The following is a 20,801-nucleotide window of genomic DNA, read 5'->3' as shown; positions in this document are numbered from 1 at the left end:
TTGACAAATTTCAACATATGCCACCTGAAATTTTCATCAATGTCTGTGAGAGTAAATTTATATTCCATGCTCTTGAGTAATAACGATAGTAATAGATTTATACATGTAACACTGATCTAGTAAAATGTGAGAAGGTTCTAGGAATGATACTTGAAGGATGTCCCCAATATCGAAGATATGGTTGTAATATGTCTTATATTATTTACAATTGATAATAGAAGTTGTGCAAAATACTTAGATTGAGAAAGTTCTTGCATAAGAGGCAAATATAAATCCTCACATAAATTAAAATCTACGTGACTGAGTCAAAGCTATGTCCTCACTGTGATCGTGATGTAAGTGAACATCAACAGCCAATATGTGAAAGTAATACAAAATACAAAAATATGATGTTAAATAGTGTAAAATGTTAACTCAATATATGGCCTCGCTGTGGATGTGATGTAATTGAAACGTTCATAACTATCATATCAATAGAATTATTCTAAAAAGCTGAAACTTAAGGTTACTCTCAATAACTAACATACAGGTATGTATTTTATGTGTACTGCCTTGACTATTTTATAAATCTCAGCACAGTTCTCATTCATGCTCTTCTCTTGCGTAGAATTGTACATACCAAAAAAAGAAGATTATTGTGTTTGCAACTTCTCTATGGTCGCATGAAGGACACATTAAATGTGTAAAGTCACTAAGTCGACGGAGATCATCAAGATACAAAAGATCAAACAAATCGTAATATTCGAGACTCGATTATTTATCACACCAACGATATTATGCAAAGGATTATGAAGTGGCTTCCAGTATAGCCTAGTGATACGCAAAAGATTGCCTCAGGTGGCATGTGCAGTTACTTAGCTAATGGCGTAAGAAAATATTGTTCATTTAGAGAATGATAAGATTAATTACAAAGTCTCTGTACGTGAGAGCATTAATAAATTAAGATTGTCCACAATGACAAAGAATTGGTCATTGTCCTGTTCAATTACAGTAAATGAAGTTACAAGTGTCATGCAACACATAACAGTTCGTCAGAATTCTGTGACATATGGAAGGACAAAAGTGAGCTTGTATTTATAAACTTAAAATAGCAGACACACACACTATTCGCTGGTGTAACAGGGAATGGCTGATCTTTTACTGGTACCAGAATTACGCTCCACCAAACGCCGTTTGGTGGTTTTGGGATCATGATGTAGATGTATGATGCGTGCTCAAAGACAGGAAGCTAATCGTTATCTGGGGCGCATCAAGTATACGACAAGTATATACTACAATGACAATATTTTGCTTCAATACTTGGCGCTAAGTCTCAGGGTTGTTCACTTCTGTTAAACTACAAAATTGGTGCTTAATTTAATTTATGAAAGGCGCGAATCAGAAATAACGATTTGAGATTTCCGTTGACCTTTATAATTATTGTTGTATCTCAGAAAGACAAATGTTTTACGTTGAATGGGCGCAGTATCTTTGTTACCTTCTGCAGACTGTCTCTTTTCTGCTTGCGTTTTCTTAGATTTTTTTATCTTGCCAGGGCAAAGTTCACACTGGGAACGGATATGGTTTTTATTCTCATTTCTATTAGGTCGATATTCAACATATTACGTACCTTTATCCACTTTTTCCTAAATGTAGATGAGTGCTTGATTGTCTGAATGTCTGTGTAAATACGAACGCACCCACATCGATAAATTTATATTGTCCTCTTCGGTTCCGTCTGTGGTCCTTGGAATGGCCGTTGGGTCTTTTCTCAGAGGCTACGTTGTGGTGGCAGTCTAGCGGGTGCGAACAGATGGGGGGAGGTCAATCTGCTAGTCCGTTCTTTGAGACTGGCTTCGCGATTGACGCTTAGGAAACAATGAAAAGGGAAACCAGGTGCTGTGTCTGCTATCTCCTGATTGGAGGAGACGCTCGGCACCACTGCAAAGTCGCTTTGTCGACTGGTCAGTTCGCCATCTCTCAGTTTTTATCTGTCTCTATCCTCGGAGTTGCTGCAGGCTGAAACTTGTTCAGTCAGTAGACGCCGTTCGTAGTTTGTCGAGTGCTACCGCACTTTAAATTCCGTGTTAGGAAGCATCTACGATTGTTAATTCATTTGTTGGAAGCATTTTTGGGCACTTCACGAGTGATAAATATGTGGTCGCCTAATTAGATTCAATTAGGGAAGGCCTTGTTCCTCATCCAGTCGTGATTTAATTCTTGAATGGCGATCCTCTTTAAGTTTTTTTATGTGTTTCCATTGTCGGCTGCAAGCTTGTTTTCACAGCTCATCTATTCTAGAGCTGGTGAAGTTTGTCTTCTGCTCTCTTTAAAGTCTGGATTTTTGTATCATTTGAGTCTCCATTTTGAACTTTTCAATTCACCTAATCCTTACAGAATACTGTTGACTAAAACTGTTAAAGCAGACACTCCTCAAAGATCCATAGTGAAAGGACTTTGTACATTATAAGTGTTTACAGGAGTTGAGTTTTCATTCCATTTCGTGAGCAAATGATACTTGGAATTGACTACTAAGCCAAACTTTTCCCTAACGTGCATTCCAGCACACCATCCAATATTCCTGTGCTCATTAACCCCAATTGCCCTGAAATCAAAACGAATGAGAAGACACATATTTAAATTTTATCCCCACATCGGCCGTTCTGATGTTTGATTTAGAATACCTATTGCACCGTTTAGTAAAAAAAAAAAAAAAATTGGACCAAATTCAATTAAGAAATCGTATGACTTCAGTCAGTTTGGAGCAGTGGGTGTTAGAGAATGATAGACATTTGTGGGGTTCTGCCCACTCGTCTCATATAGCGTGCCTGAAGGATTCTGCGTTCTCAGAATGCTATACAGCAATTCAAGCAAATTTACAATAATAGCTTGCACTACAAATAAGAAGAATAACGAAACTTTACTTGTATGTACAACAAGTGGTCGCAAGCGATGGGCGACATGCGTATAAGTGTCCCTTGCTATACACAGTGTTAATGCAAGCAGTTGATATGGATCACACGTCACTGGTACCGTAGCACTCTCTGCTGGGCCGTGCTGATGTTGTCCGAATACTGAGCGGCCAAGGCTGGCAGGAGCGGCGCTTATATTCTCCTCTTGTAGAGGCCGCTGCTGTCGTGGTGCAGTCCTAATCAGCGCACCATTCGCCGACGTCGATTCACCGCCTTCTCTTCTCTTGCGTTCTTCAGCTCCGTTCCAGCGCTTGTGGTTACGCCAGAACAACATTGTGCAAAAGGAAACATAAAACTTGGACGATGTCTACGTTATATACCGAAAACTCCTCCCACAGTATACTCAGTTTTAAAAATTTAGACGATTTCAGTATTTTTTTAAGCATGTTTTAACCTAGACGAATCTAATTAAGGTTAGTTGAAACAATTCCTGGTCTCAGCACAGCGTAGAAAGACCAATTATTTCACAAAAGTTTGAAAGTAATAGACGATGCAGAACGTATGTGGTGAATGAAATACCGACTTGCTTATCCTGATGGCCAATTAATCGCAGTTTATAAACGGAAACTGCGAAACTGAACTGTAACTGAACTGGAATGGAAACAAGTAGACTTTAACAAGTAAATGAAACAACATATCACGAATCCGTTAACTTCTAATAAACTGTGATTTCTGGCGAAGACCTGGCGCAGCACCCCCAGAACGCTCTTCCGAACCGTCCGCTGCCAGCCGCTTCAACGGACACAGGAAGGCGCGCCGAGCTCACGTCTCGCGGCGTCGCAGTTCGCCCCGGCCAGCCCGTTGTCGCGGTTTGACTCGTGTTGCTCTCGTGTCGACCGCGAACCCACTACCCGTTTCCATACGGCGCGGCCCACTGGACTCACATGGGGACCTCATATGCACCGATGCTGAAGGCGGACCAGTCATCTTGTGTCTCAGTGCGCGACCGACCAACCGACCGATCCAACCGCCAGTGACCGTTGCCCGAGCAACTCGAGCAGACTGGCGGCCTAACGCGCAGACTCAGATGCAGGAACTCAGCCCCGACCGGGCGACCACTAGCTGAGTTCTGTTACTGGCGGACTGGCAAGACTCTCATTTTCTGGCTTAAAGTTCGATCCCAACGACAGACATACTAGCACTCCGACGACAGATAGACACTCACTGCCGCACAAATGCGAACGAGAGGCAGACCAGAAACTGGTGACGCGAGACTGACCCAGCCTCTCTCGGACTGACCAACTGGCGAGCTCATAGCACCCTTTCAATGCACGTGAACAGGCAACCTTTCCCCTTTCCCACCAGCGGGAGACACCAAAGTTGCGGTTGCCACAGCGTTGCCACCGCCAGAAACGGAGGGCGACTGCTTCACAGAACGCGCTGCGGCGCGCTCTCCGAACCAGCAATTTTTACCATGGCTCAACATCTATTTCTGCTTCACAAATGCCCGTTCTTTTAGCCAGTTATTTTGCTCTCTATCCTCACTAATTATTCCTATTGCTCTCATTTGCAGCGTTAAGGTGTGTTTCCTGTACGTATTTAAGGAAAGTTTTAACTGTACTTTGGAACGTGTCTTTCATTTGACTGTCTAAACTGCTTCTATTATCAGCCTGCTTTCACTATCAACAGCTCGATATCCTTCAATTTAGGATTTTATGCGCACGAAAGTGGCGAATGAACATGACTGAAGACTGTGAAGTTAACAGAAAGTCAAGCAGCCTTCTTAGATCACTGGTTCCTTGCAGCTTTTGGACCTCCTCTCACTTTTTGTCTCTGTCTCTGGTTTTCCTAAGGGAAGCAGGCGACCCTCGTGCCGCGCCAGGCTAGAGTTCGGGTCTGCTGCCTGCAGTCACTGCTGCCGCGGGCTGCTCACGGCTCTTGTGAAGCCCGGTGGGGTCCGCTAAGCGGCTTTGGCGGCTGCTCCTCACACGCCCCTCTGCTGTGGGCTCCTCTGACAACTAGCCACCTGCTCCACGAGCGGCGTTACACTCCGATGTCACGGAGAGAACTGCCGCGAAGCTCAGCGCAAGCAAGGTCTATGTGGGGAGGCTGGAATAGACGACACAGTCGCTAGGGAAAAGAGCGGTTTCTTTCTGAAATTATTATCGTTCCTAAAAAATTATGCCTGTCCTTGTGTCGGAAATTATATGTTTAAGTTTAAAAATAAAATGCTGGTTAAGTGTAACACCAATATTGCTCTTTTCGTTTGAGTAAAACGATGTGCTTTCATGCATGTTTGTACCTGCTCAGTGTAAACACTTGACAAGGAAATCTGATGCAGCATTATCAGAAGCAAGCAGTGACTCTGACGTCTGCTATAGAAGTCGCTGGACGAATAGTTACATCTGTTGTGCGTTATTACTGGTGCTATCTTTATACAGAGAAAGTTGTGTTGGCATGTAAATATGAAAACAACACCATTTTCCAACGATTAGTTTTGAGGATATTAAAAATATAGAGTTTAATTTAGCGTATATGACATTTATATCTGTACTGTATTCTAAGTGAACAAACGAGTCAGAGAAACTGTGCAATGTATCACGGGAGAATCACTAGTAACTCGTTACCTGCAAAGTTGACCCGTTTCATGTGCCTATAAATAAAGAAACTGATTAAAAACAATGCTATCAGAACAAATCTGGCCAGAAAAGCTCACTAGGCATTCAATTCTACCGACAACACCCCTCACTCCTTCATTAATAATAATATTGTCCTTCAGTGACTGGAACGCAAGGAACAATTACAGACTACTTAAAGCATAACACATAGCTTTATGTTACCCAGATGCCTTTGCGGAAAGCAGAATTTTGTTAAATGGAAGGTCATCTTCCTTCCAATGTAATACAATTTACTAATTGTATCTTTAGCTAGAGTCATACATACCAGTAATGTAGTGAGAATGAATATGGTCTCATTCTGTATAACCGGCATTCCTCATAAAAAATTTTGGTTTCACTGCTTCAAACCAAATCAATCTTCCAACTGACCGAGGAATCACGATTATAGAAAAGGTTACAATGAAGAAAATTCTAATAATTTACAAATATTTATTTTGATATACGAGGGTAATGTGTGTGATGTACTTGCTAAAACTGGAAGATTTTTTTTTGTAAAGTCACATTTCAACAGAAGGTTTATTTACACACAATCCCAAATAACAGTGCGCTATCAGATTTACATTTCTGGAAATCAGTAATGTAACTGTTGCTGTGTGACAGTTTTAGTTCTAAATGTTGATCAGATAAAATTCCATTAGCTATGGCAAACTAATATGTCGTCTAACAGTGCACATCATTCGCAGATCACAATAACATAAGGCTTTAGACTGCTAGTTACCTGAGCAGTATTTTCAACACTCAATAGCTTACCAAGTTCACACAATACATGAGAAATACAGTTATCTCTTGAAAATGATTCTTACATCACTATGAACACAGTTCACTTTTACAACAAGTAACACACAATTTCAGTGGAAGGATAAAGTAAAGGCAGCTAACGTCTAGGATAGAAGTATCTTGTGCCTGAACAGTGACAAAAATGGAGCTTGAAAAACAGGCTCAGTGGATTTTCTTTGACAGGCAATACCTAATCCAGCAGTAGACATCAGATTTGTAGACAAAAGTGTTAGAGGTATTGCAAAAATCGTTAGGTCACTGAAAAGCAGTAACTTTTCTGCTATGTTTCATCCATTGCAAGAGTAGTACAAACATGATAACTTGATAGCAGTTTCCTTCAACTTTATGTACCAACCAGCTATGTTTCAAATCTGGTAATAGCTGAGCCTCAGCGTATACTGTATACTGTATCAATTACAGAAAAATTATATTTATGGCCAAAAGAGTCCACCACAAGCAGAAGAAACAGACAAAACAAATCAACTTTCGGAAGGAAAATGCTACAAAGAAAATGTGTACAATTGTAAAATAAAAATTAACATAAGATATTTGTTGATGGTTTACTTAGCACAAAAAAGGAAATGATCAGGTAAAACGTAACGTTCTACTTACAGTAGCAAAACATTATTTCTGAATATCAGCTCTCGTTCGCATAACGAACTTTAATGGGAATAGACTTTTGATTTACTCGTGAAAGTCATGTTTAAGTCTGGCAAAAGTGTGCGATCTTACAGAGAAAAATGTCTTTAAAAGCAATTCCACTACATTATGCTTAGGAAACAAAGAACCACTGACGCATTCAGTACAACTGAGACACATTGCAACCAAATGGGGAGGAACATTCTCATACTTCAACAGTTCGTAAATACATTTTTGGAAGACATCTTCACCATGTTGGATGCATCAATGCCCCTTGATTCACAGTCATTTTCCACACATAGGGAAGGTTCTCTGAAGGTTGTGGAGAATGTATTGATTTAATACGTGACACATGTAACTAACTTTGAAGTTCTGATAAGTTTACGCACCACCGACCCAGAAAAGTCATACAGTCCTGCTAGCTGAACGGTGTTAATACTTAAGGGTCTGAGGCTTGAGGCTCTAATTCAGTCTCAGCTTCTGGCTGTTTCATTTGGAAAAATGTCGACGTAGTACTCACCATGGCCGTGGTACACGTGAATACCATGCAGTGCTAATCTTCTGATTACAAGTTTTAGTTTTACTGGTGTAGGATGAATACCACCAGTTTCACGGACTTGGAATATGAAATATCATACGTAGTCTGTAGACAGCCTATTAGTTAGTAGATAGTCAATTGTCCGCTTGGAAGATAGTTCCTCAAACAGTTACAGAGCAGTTGCAGTAGACAGCTGAAGTCCATCTTGTATTGGTTTCCACTGCTTCTTGCTGCTGAAACGCGATGTTCCAAACCACTGCAGCATCTGTCTCTGATGCATCATCCTATCGGCATTGTTCTTACAGATTGATTCTCCTTTTTTTCTATTTACCATTATTTCATACCACCCATTAAGATTAATAATAAACCAGCTTGTTGTTAGAGTCTCTTTTGAAAGAAACCCTGCTAACGCAGCAAACTGTAAAGCAGAAGCTACATTATGATTCAACTAGTTTCTAGCCACTGGAACTCTTATCTTTCAAATGTACTCGGATTAACCTCGGTAGCTGACAGACTTGGAACAAATATAGATCCACCCTCCCCTTGAAGTTTAAGTAAAGATTCTACATGCTTCAGTGGAACTTTGTTGTGACTCAGTGTATTTTCTTTTACTGTGGCCACAGACAATGTTATGTTTTGTGCAGCAAACAATTTCTAATGTTCTCTAAAATGTGGGGCTAATCTGCAGCAAAATAGAAGCTCTAGTCAGACAAGCAGGTGTGCTTAATTCTACGTTTCACCTGGCTACAGAGGAGGAGGAGGAGGAAATCAGCATTTAACGTCCCGTCTACAACGAGGTCATTAGAGACGGAGCACAAGCCCGGATTAGGTAAGGATGAGGAAGGAAATCGGCCGTGCCCTCTCACAGGAACCATCCACGCATTTTCCTGAATCGATTTTGGGAAATCGCGGGAAACCTAAATCAGGATGGCCGGACGCGGGTTCGAACTGTCGTCCTCCCGAATGCGAGTCCAGTGTGCTAACCACTGCGCCACCTCGCTCGATTCAACTGGCTACGAATTGAGTGAATTCCTAGAATTCCCCACATGCCAACATTGCTAGCACCCAGGACACTTGAAATACACTTCACTATTACACCATGAGCATACAAACATTCAATTGCCTACTTGAGGCTGTCCCAAAGTTTGTTTTGGTTTGTAGAGTTCCCAGTTAAAAAATATGCCACAATCTGCTTCCAGTGAACTGTTAAACCTGGCACCACAAAAACTAAGGCATGGCTGGAAAGCTGCAGCTCTGATGAACTGCTTAACTCTTCTCTAACAAATCCTATATATACTTTTAAACCTTTGTCACCTTCAACAAATGGCTTTATGGACATTTCATCCAATGAAAGTACACAGAGTTTTCCTTACACATCTTCAGACTCGAGCTTCACATCTGACTACTGAGTAATATCATGCAGAATGCCGAGTGCAAATTTGCAGGCTTCAATCCTCCTCCTCACGGTCGTTGCTGATGGCAATGGGTAGTTGGTGCACCTCAGATTTTCGTAACTATCTGTACCAACATCACATTTCACTTTTAGAGAAAATGTTATATTTTGTTTGACCATTTGTAAGGGTTTGACTCAGAAACTCTTTCCAATTACTTTATCTGGTCTGGATGTAAGAGTGTGCTAACCTTGCTCTCCACTGCAACTATCTTCTCTTTCATTTTCTTCATCTTCGAAGAGAGAAGAATATTTAATGTGGGCCTACCATCAAAACTTATCTAAATGATAATTATTATAGCTCTTTTCTAACTAGTGAATTTTTGTTAATGATGCAAGAGACATCACTATATGTGTTTCATCCTCAAACGCTTCAGTGGCTGGAAATATAATTACGAAACTCTATTATTTCACAGCTAGAAATATTAAAATAAAGACAAATGTTGTAACAGCCTTTTCAGTAACCATGTTACCAGCACTGCTCCTTTAAACGAACACTGGCATGCATTCAGCTATGAAACCAAGTCCTCTAATCTCAACATTGTGTTTGCAGCTACAGTACCGGCATAGCACAATTAGTGTGTCGGGTGCGACAATAGCTATATTCTTATTTAAGATTTATTCTTAATGTAAAATATTTCACTAAGCACATTACACAGCAACAAACTGTACAAACCCATGTTGTCGGCAGAATGCATGCCAGTACAGTGCTGAGAATCGACAGAAACTGCAGTAGGGCCAAAGGAGAATTTTAGACATAAATGCTTCATATAAATTCATGTGCTACTACAGTTTAATTCCAGGCGCAATTTGCCCGCCACTAATTTGATCCCCTCATAAGCTACAATCATTTCAGGTGACACGAGTGATGGTAACTGATCATAGATTGAAAGGTTACATTCATAAATCTAAAATAAACGATTGCGTTCTGTCGGAAACATGGTTACAAATGAAAACTGAAAAACGTTGATGAATATCTCACCTTCAGTTATGATGAATATCTCACCTTTAGTTACTGACCCTGCTTTTGGATGTTTCCGTTTAGTTTGGGTGCATTTGGGACGTCGAATTTTGTTGGAATGCCATTACATTATAGCAGTCTTCTTCCATCAGCTCTACGTAACTCGAACTGTGACTCCTCAAAGTGCAGCTTTAAAAAATCGTAAATATATAAATTATATAGAAAACATACGGTATTTCAGCTCTGATTCTTGTAACCGGTAATTTACTTACTTCACACAACTTGGGATGTGTTGTTGGCTTCCATTTGTCTATCCTAGAGTTCTGTAACCATATAACTCTCTGATCTTTGTCTGCAGGAAATGTGTATAATCTCACCCCTTCAGAAGAATTGCTGCTGCAATTCGGTGCTGCACAGCAACCCATTTTTAAATGCTCTGATTTAAAATAGCGACAAACACTATACCCAGTACAAAAACAATCTGCTACTGTCGTGTAATAGGCTAGAACCAAAATAGCTGCTATCGCAAAGGATCATGGATCGTGACCAGACCTGTCTTCTATAGACGTTGGGCACGAGCATATGCTCGAAACTCACCTTCAGTCACTATCATGGAGCGCAGTTACTCCAATCACAGTTATCACTTTCGCTGTCACTATCTTCGCCAACTAAGGGTATTATTATTTTAACAGTTTCATCGTCAAAAAAGACATCTTACTGCTAGTATGCTCGTTCAATTTTTTTAGCGTGTTCGCACAACAGAATAAAGTCTTCTTTGGCTACTGAATTAAATTGCTCCTCTCATAAATGTTTCACAGCTGTTAAGTTGCAGAGGATGTTGCTAGAAGCTACCCAACCTTTCAGAAATGGCCAAATATTTTCTGTTGGATTTAAGTCGGGGTGGTAAGCAGGAAGGAGCAAAACAACGTGAGCCGCATTGTGCAGAAACTTACCGACGGAATATTCGACAGTCCTTTGCTTGGTTCATTAAACAAGCTCGTGTTGAAAAAGTTTCAGCATGTCATCCGAGAACGTGGTACGTTCCTTTGTTGGCCACTTTAGTAGAATTAGACGTTGGAGATATATTTCTTTTAAGGTTGTAATAAAGAGTTACGATTTTTATTGGGAATCACCTTTTCCGTCACCCATTTTTCACAATTTTGTTCGTTCATGTGGTTGTGGTAATCTCATATTGCTTGATTTGACTTCCACATGACAAGCGCATTAGGATTAAACCCACTTTCACCGGCTGTATGGACAACTATTAGGGGTTGTCCCTCGATTCCGGTTTGAGAAGACCATGAGTTGTGTTATTAGTTTATGGTTGGCTCTGAGCACTATGGGACTTAACATCTGAGGTCATCAGACCCCTATTAGTTCATGATTTCCCGATTATGTTTGATGATAAAATGAAACTTTCATTAACGTACACAATGTCTTCCTTTTCCTCCCCAAATCCTACACTGAAGCGCCAAAGCGCCAAACGCGCATTCAAATACACAAGTATGTAAGCGGGCAGAATACGGCGCTCCGGTCACCAACGCCTACATAAGACAGATGTCTGGCGCAGTTGTTAGTTCGGTTAGTGCTGCTACAATAGTAGGTTATAAAGATTTGAGTGAGTTTGAACGTGGTGTTACAGTCGGCACACAAGCGATGGGACACAGCATCTCCGAGGTAACGATGAAGTGGGGATTTTCCCGTAGAATCATTTCACGAGTGTACCGTGAATATCAGGAATCCGGTAAAACATCAAACTTCCGACATCGCTATGGCCGGAAAAATACCCTGCAAGAACGGGACCAACGACGGCTGAAGAGAAGTATTCAACGTGGTAGAAGTGGACCCTTCCGCAAATTGTTGCAGATATCAATGCTGGGCCATCAGCAAGTGACACAATGTGAAGCATCCAGCGAAACATCATCGATATGGGCTTTCGTGTACCTTTGATGACCGTACCAGACAAACCTTTACGCCTCGCCTGGCCCCTTTAACACCGACATTAGACTGTTGATGAGTGGAAATATGCTGCCTGGTCGGACGAGTTTAGTTTCAAATTGTATCGAGCATATGGACGTGCACTGGTATGGAGACAACCTCATGAATCCATGTACCCTGCATGTCAGCAGGGGACTGCTTAAGCTGGTGGAGGATCTGTAATTGGACGTGAGTAGTTGAGGTGATGTGGGACCCCTGATACATCTAGATACGATTCTGACAGGTGGCACGTAAGCATCCTGTCTGATTACTTGTATCCATTCGTGTCCATTGTGCATTCCGACGGACCTTGGCAACTCCAGCAGGACAATGCGACACCCCACACGTCCACAATTGCTACACAGTGCCTCCGTGAGCACTCTTCTGAGTTTAAACACGTCGTCTGTCCACCAAACTTCCCATACATGAACATTATCGAGCATGTCTGGGATGTCTTGCAACGTGCTGTTCAGGAGAGATATCCGTCCCCTCGAACTCTTACGAATTTATGGACAGCCCTGGAGGATTCATGGTGCTTGATCCCTCCAGCACTACTTTAGACAATATACGAGTCCGTGCCACGTCGAGTTGCGGCACTTCTGCGAGCTCACGGGGGCCCTGCACGATATTAGGCAGGTAAAGCAATTTCTTTTGCTCTTCAGTCTATTTATCGTTTCAAATACGCAACTCTTTTTTCTGTAATGTTTTCTCTCTCTAGCAGTATGAGTATACCTTATTTTTGCTTTAATAACCACCTTACACTAGTATTACTACCTTGAAAGTCTACAGCTTTTCTCAACTTCTGTTTGATTCCTTCCACTGTAGCCACCCGAGTGTCGGTCAGATAAAACTTGTAAACAATTCTCCTAACAACGTCCTCGTCAAAACTTTCACTGCTTATAACTGTTTTCCGTTTACGTTACTTATTTGCAAATGTCACACGAGGTTGCAATGATCGCAGTTCCTCACATATGGGATTTTTCGAGTATGCTGTAGTGGGTCATTGAAGATTAATGCATTTAAAATACCTTCATCAAACCTTGAAGATCTTCTTGAACGTGGAGAATCCCTAATGTCAGAACCATACTCCTTAAAACTAGAAAACGATTTCCTTGCCAATCTCTGTCCGATTGTATTCCTTTATAGACGGTCCAAATGTTTCTGGCTGCGTCCTCTGCTGTCACCCCTCCGCTGAACTCAAACAGAAGAATAGACTGAGGTGACAGAAGCCACGAGATTGCAGTGTGCACACATACAGAGGGCGGTAGTATGGCGTACGAGAGGTGTAAATGGGCAGTGAGTGCACTGGCGGAGATGCGGAAAGGTGTGCGACGTGGTTACTGCCGCACGACAGGAGTAAACGGCCTCTGATCGCAAATCGTAGTTGCAGCTAGGCGGGTGAGAAATTCCATGTCACAAATTGTTAGGGGATTCAACATTCTGAGATCAACAGTGTTAAGTGTGTGCCGAGAAAACCAAATTACAGGCATTACCTCTCACCATGGACAATGCAGTGGCCGACCGAATTTATCTAATGACCGACAGCAGCGCTGTTTACGTAGAGATGTCAACGCTAAAGCTGAGCAACACTGCATGAAATAACAGCAGAAATCAATGTGGGACGTAAGACGAACGTATGCGCTTGGACAGTGCGGCGGAATTTGGCGTTATGGGCTGTGGCAGCAGACGATCGACACGAGTGGCTTCGCTAACAGCACGACATCGCCTGCAGCGCCTCTCCTAGGCTCGTGACCACATAAAAAAATTGTTCAAATGGCTCTGAGCCCTACGGGACTTAGCTTCTGAGGTCATCCGTCCCATAGAACTTAGAACTACTTAAACCTAAGGACATCACACACATCCATGCCCGAGGCAGGATTCGAACCTGCGACAGTAGCGGTCGCGCAGCTCCAGACTGTAGCGCCTAGAACCGGTCGGCCACTCCAGCCGGCCGTGAGCACATCGGCAAGACTCTAGAAGACTGGGAAACGGTGACCTCATTAGATGAGACAGATTTCAGTTTGTAACAGCTGGCCAAGAGAAGTCTACTAATATCAAATACCGGCCTTAATTTGAGGAAGAAATTTCTGAGGATGTACGTCTGGAGTACAGCATTGTATGGTATTGAAACATGGACTGTGGGAAAACCGGAAGAGAAGAGAATCGAAGCATTTGAGATGTGGTGCTATAGACGAACGTTGAAAATTAGGTGGACTGATAAGGTAAGGAATGAGGAGGTTCTACGCAGAATCGGAGAGGAAAGCAATATGTGGAAAACACTGATGAGGAGAAGGGACAGGATGATAGGATATCTGCTAAGACAAGAGGGAATGACTTCCATGGTACTAGAGGGAGCTGTAGAGGGCAAAAACTGTAGAGGAAGACAGAGATTGGAATACGTCAAGCAAATAATTGAGGATGTAGGTTGCAAGTGCTACTCTGAGATGAAGAGGTTAGCACAGGAAAGGAATTCGTGGCGGGTCACATCAAACCAGTCAGTAGACTGATGACAAAAAAAAAAAAAAAAAAATCAGCTGATGACAGGATTCGAGTGTGCCGCAGACCTCACGGAGCCATGGATCCAAGTTGTCGACAAGGCACTCTGCAAACTGGTGGAGACTCCATAATGGTACGCTCTGTGTTCACATGGAGTGGACTGTCCGCTATGGATGTTCGACTACTTGGAGACCACTTTCAGTAATTCATGGACTAACGATTGCGAATAGCGATGCAATGTTTTTGGATGAGAGTGCTCTACGCCACTGGGCTTCAGTTCTTCTCTGTTGGCTGTGGCCACCCAGATCTGCAGACATGAATCCCATCCAACATTTATAAGAGTTAATTGACAGTCAGTTGGTCCACAAGTTCCTGCACCGACAACACTGGCACAATTGTGGGCGGCTATAGATGCTGTATAGCTCAGTATTTCTGGAGGGGACTTCCAACGCCTTGTTGAGTCCATGCCACGCCAATTGCTGCACTACACCAGGCAAAAGGACGTCCGGCACGATATTAGGAAGAATCCCATGACTTCTGCCACCTCAGTGTAATTGTGACGGTATTATATGCTTGTACACCCTGTTTCTGTAAGTGACAACTGATCCCAAATGATGTGCAGCTTATTATTCGCGTTGCTTGAACTGACTGCCTCGAAACCTCTGTTTAGTGTTAAAGTTCGTCAGTCTCGGCATTTCTAGCACAGCAAACCATACACTGAAATAGAACAACTTGGCAGTAACTAAGAAGTACTCGAGTTTCAAATTCCGAAAGGAAGAACTAAACAAATTTATCTAGATCTTTTGTTGCAGCTAAGCCACAGCCTTCTAGGTGCAACTGTACTTATGTTCCGGTAGTAAGAGCCTTGTAGAATACATCTGTGTTTACGATCCGAGTCTGTAAGCCAGAAGAAGGAAAAGAAGGCTACATCACATATTCTAACGGACTTTAAATTGACAGATGAGTGTGTAAAATTAAATTTAAACTATATTTACAAACAAACGGAAAATTAAAAAGATAAATTACAGATTTTTGTAATTTAGCAAGAAGTGCTCTTTTCTACAGAACAAGATTTTTTTTAAATTTTTGGTCATTTTTTACGACTCATGAGTAGGTATCATCACATAATGTGTACAAGGGCTATCCTGCTCTGGAAAGCTCAAGACACAGAAGAGTACTCGTGAAGGCTCGTTTCGGAGCATACCTTTCATCACACGCTACTGAACATGGACCTCTGCAGTAGATGACCCTTACGTATTCCCATGTTGATCCAACGACACCATCGGTTGAAGTTGGAATGGACGCAATAGGATTGAGATTGCCCTCACGGTCTAAGGCGCTGCAGTCATGGACTGTGCGGCTGGTCCCGGCCGAGGTTCGAATCCTCCCACGGGCATGGGTGTGTGTGTTTGTCCTTAGCATAATTTAGGTTAAGTAGTATGTAAGCTTAGGGACTGATGACCTTAGCAGTTAAGTCCCATAAGATTTCACACACATTTGAACATTTGATTGTCCTCACGATCAGTGGAATCGTGTCACTTCATCGGATGAATCACGTTCATTATTTTTATTGTTATACTCGTTCTAAAGTCATGTCTGGATACTCCGTCATTCAAGTAAACGGATGCCAAAACCATGCTCTGCCCCAGGGACGTAAGCCCCTAGTTTAGTATTATCCTCTGAGGGAACATTCGTCTGAGGACTCATGAGATTTACGGTAGTAATCAAAAGCACCAAAGCAGCTGTGAACTACGTGAATATTATGTCTCTCCGATAGAGTTGCCATCTTTCAGCAGGGTACCTGTCTGTGTCATAACCCCATATTTTTGTTGTCATGTTGATGTATTGGCCAACAAATTTTTTTGCTGTGATACGGATGAGAAACATATCGATGTTATCGGCTGTGAACTCCACACATTCAGACATGGAGCATAATGTATGGGAATTCTGTGACCTGAGCATGGACATCTCATACCACATAGCCTTGGAGGGCTGTCGAATCGGTGCCGTCAGAGCAGCGGTTGTACTGCGTTCCAGTGTGGGGCAACACACTGTTGAGAAGTGGCCGTAATGTTTTGTTTACAGTGTACACAATTAAGCATAATTTTTATGGACAGTGAATGAGCATTGCGACACGTGTCACTCTTCCAAGTTTCATCTTTCAGCAAGTTGTGGGACTGGATTTTGAAGCCCATTTTCCAACGCTTTGTTTGTTCACAACAGATATTCATGAATACCGACACAGAATTTTTTTCACACAGAGATTGCAGGTGTAGTGACTCTCATAGGTTACTTAAGTGGTTGCAGACTACAGATGTATAACTTCGGTTGACGCTATCTGGAGATAAAAATTGATTTCGTTGAAATTCGCTTATCAAATCACGTTACGGAGGTTGTGATGATGGTACTGCATCTATTGAATGGCGTGATATTTTGTGTGCTTTGTAACATTGCGTGTGTACATTTATTTGTTTTCAGTCGTTGCAATTGTTTTGCACAGACTGTAGCTTCCATAACATTACATTCAAAATCAGCATCATAAGAAAGACTAATAAAATGTGGCATACAAAGAAATATTCTACGATAATCCATCCACATTCTCATACCAAAAACATGACTCAATGTAATGCCACACATAGTTGCCTAAAAAGTAATAGCACAAGAAGATCTCATCTCATGAATCATGGCACACAAAATACTCTTTAAAAGAATATACATTCGTTATTTTGAAACTTCCTGGCAGATTAAAACTGTGTACCCGATCGAGACTCGGGACCTTTGCCTTCCGTGGACAAGGGCTCCACCATCTCAGCTACCGAAGCACGACTCACGGCCGGTCCTCACAGCTTTACTTCTACCAGTATCTCGTCTCCTACCTTCCAAACTTTACAAAAGCTCTGCTGCGAACCCTCATTCTATTCGTTATTTTGTTGCACAGAAGAGAAAACTGTTAACTAAAACACAAAAATATCATTTACACCACAGTGTAACAGCAAATGATGTTTACAGCTGCCAAATATCCCAGACTTTTGAGTGACTTCTATCACTGTTAAAATTATCCTCCTTATTTCTGTCTGGAAGTTCCTCCACGCAACCACTTCAACCGTCAACGCTATGTCGACCCAAAAGCGAGTTGTTTCATCTGAAAGGATACTTTGCGTTTCATGGTGACCTCAGTTGAAGCGGAGAAAACATTATCATTCCGGCCAGCACTGTCCTCTACACCACGACCATACCTCTCGTAGAAAACCTTGGAACTCTTTAGAGATTACCTTTACGCCGAACACAATGATTTGGTGGAGCTCTGAGGGAAATATCATAATCCAAATACAAGTTCGTTCAGCAGGACTGTAGGAAGTTTGGAAAAACTAATTTCCTGACTCTGCACTGTCAAGGAACCAAGCGGGAGTTTTAAAGCCAGACTGAAAATGATTTTCATCATTAGTGTACCATGCATTACTCTGTCTTGTGCTTCCTGAGACCAGTATGTAGAAAATAAACATCGAAATTCGTCGTATTAATCGCAATTGTCCTCTAAGGCATACATCTGCATTGCAGTTACCTCCCAAGGTAACCACACTCAAATTCAATCTTACGATTGCCAGGCCGTGGTGATGGGCGTGGAAAATCAAACTGCGCTAAGCAAGCGTGACGATGAGTGTCATTTACTGAAATTCTAAGTAGATAAATCTTTTTGATGGATACGAAAGCATTCTAATCAACACCAGATAATCCTTCAAAACTGTACTAAAAACAACCACCAGCCTTCTTGACTGTTCGCTTCGCTTTTTCCTTAATTGGTGACAATCTCTGTAGTAATACGGAATGACTCGAAATTTGATGCTGAATTTGAGTTACCATTTCCTCGTCAGACACCCTCTCAAGTTTTTTAAGAAGCCTCTTTTGTTCCTTTCATATTCCACCCTCAAATATTGAAAATCATTTTGTACCTGTTTAGTTTTCTCAGTATCTACGTAATGAAATTGACCATTACATTCCAGAGAAGGTGGCAAGCTTAGACGATGGAATCTGGGGTGAAGCTATCGTTCTAACTAATACCAGGAGCATTACAACGGTTTCATGTCAGTCCTCTGGGAAACCTAGTCAATTTCTGCAGCGTTGTAGTCCGCAGACGATTGGTTGTAAGATGCTGCTTTATGACAGGTTAGAATGTCACATTCTAATGAACAATCATCGTCTCCACAACGACTCTCTACTACATGCACTTCTCAGTAATGTACTATGGGTTACCACCCTTGAGCTTTTAGCGTTATCTTAAGCGTAGTAACGGGACCACACCTAAATATAAAAAGCACCCTCATACCGTACCACTATTTCCTTTGTACTCATTTGACATCCAGTGACTACTTCACTGAATTTCATCTTCAAGACAATGTTAGAAAATTGTAAATTGTAATCTGAATTGATTACGGTGAAAATATCTCTCTCTATAATACCATTTACTGCATTAACGGAACGCAAAATATTCTTCCATTAGAATTTAAACAAAAATGAGAGAGAAGCAACAGTAAAAATTAAGAGAGGAAATTAAACTTCTTCAGTGATGCACGTTTATTGCATGAGAATATTTTTTCCCTACTATTCTTGTGCTATGACGTGACTCCTGTTACTTCTTGGGAAAACATGCTTTTTCGGGGTTCTGTTGAGGCCTTCACGGCTACCGTATTGGTCCCGGGGCACACGAAGTCCCCACCGTACTTCACCCTCAACAGCAATCCCCTACTTTGGCAGTCTGTCTTGTTCTGTCGATTTCATATTATTTAGGTATTAACCGATGCCTTGTTTCTGAAACAAAATTTGCATCATATTTCCGAACTTCTTTTTATGGTCTTTGTTCCGGTATATTTTGAAGTATTCGTCTTTCACACATTCTCGATATTCTTGTAGATTGACATTGACTTTGTTGTTAACAACATAATTGACAAAATTTCCGAATAGCCACAAGATGACATTGTTTATTTGTGGTGTAAAGGAAATTTCTTCTGGGAAGAGTATATCGTTTAGCGTAATTTCTCTTCCATCGGTCCGTTTAAGAAAAGCGACTTGCAATACAATGTCATTCCAAATATTCTTGTATCCAATACAGATGAAGCGATGCTTTAAGGAGTCCTAAGTGTGACATTTTTGACACACATTGGTTGCTTGTAGTCCTATTGAATGCAGTTTTTCATTGGTACTAATAATGTTGTTGACAACTCTGTACCATGACGCTTGCACTTCCGTAGTCAGAGTTTTGTTATTTATATTAGTCCATATTTTTTCCCAGTTTTTGTTGGGATACTTCATCTCCATTTTATTTTGGTTTTCACGTGATTTTAACTTCTCTACTATATATTTTCCTCGTCCTCTTATTTTTGTCTGTTAAAATGCATGTCAAGTAGCTTAATCCTACATAAAAATCCTTAATATGCTTTAGGTTGTAATTGATGTTGTGAACATATACTAGCGGCTGCATGCTTCCGGGTTTGAGAAGGTCAAATAGAGCGGCAGTTATGCTGTTCGGCTGTGTCTCTATAAGTTTTAGCGTTCTTTTAATGAAGAGGGTAGTGTTTTTCCTCCGAAGGTTTGTCAGCCCTAGGCCTCCGTTTTCTGGTCTCGATATAGTCGTTCCTACTGCTACTATAAAAATACGGCCTTTCCATACGTATCGACAGATTGTGCTCACTATAGATTTCACTATGTCTGGAGGTGTTGGTAAAATCTGAGCGACATATGCAGCTTTCGAAAGAACTGCACAGTTTATTAGTTTAATTCTTTGCTTGATATTTAAGTCTCTCGTTTCATGTAGTATTAAGCTGCCTCTGATTTTTCCCAACACCTGTTTCCAATTAGCAGCCGTTGTTCTTAATGGGCAACTGTAAAAGTTATGCCCAAAGCAGTGTGACGCTCCACCCTGTTTGCCCACGGTAGCTGCGCATTGTCAATACCCTGTAAATTTAAAAAGGAACTTTTCGTTTCATTTATCCTCGCATCGGTTGCCCTGCTATAAAGCAATAACTTGTCTGTTAGCTGGGCACAGTCATCATCGCTCCTTACTAGAGCTCCCACATCGTCAGCGTATGCATTTGTAACCGTGTTCAGCCCAGCTATTGTTATGTCTTCTAAGGTTGTGTTCAAAAGCCGTAAAAGGGGTTCCAGAGAAACCACATAAAACAATATGGACAGGGGACTTCCCTGAGGAACTCCACTACATATCAATACTTCATTAGTATATTGTCCATTGATCGAGATTTTGGTTCGTATGCCTCTGATGATGTTCATTAAAACCGCTAAGTTGCCATCATTGAAACCTATGTGTTTCAAGGTTCTGGACAGATATCCGTAGTTGACTCTGTCAAACGCCTTAGGAAAATCAATGAAGGCAATGCCTCCA

This window comes from Schistocerca americana, chromosome 3 (genome assembly GCF_021461395.2).
Source record: "Schistocerca americana isolate TAMUIC-IGC-003095 chromosome 3, iqSchAmer2.1, whole genome shotgun sequence".
Lineage (NCBI taxonomy): Eukaryota > Metazoa > Arthropoda > Insecta > Orthoptera > Acrididae > Schistocerca > Schistocerca americana.
The sequence above is the reverse complement of the archived record's forward strand: the minus strand, read 5'-3'. Positions refer to the sequence as shown.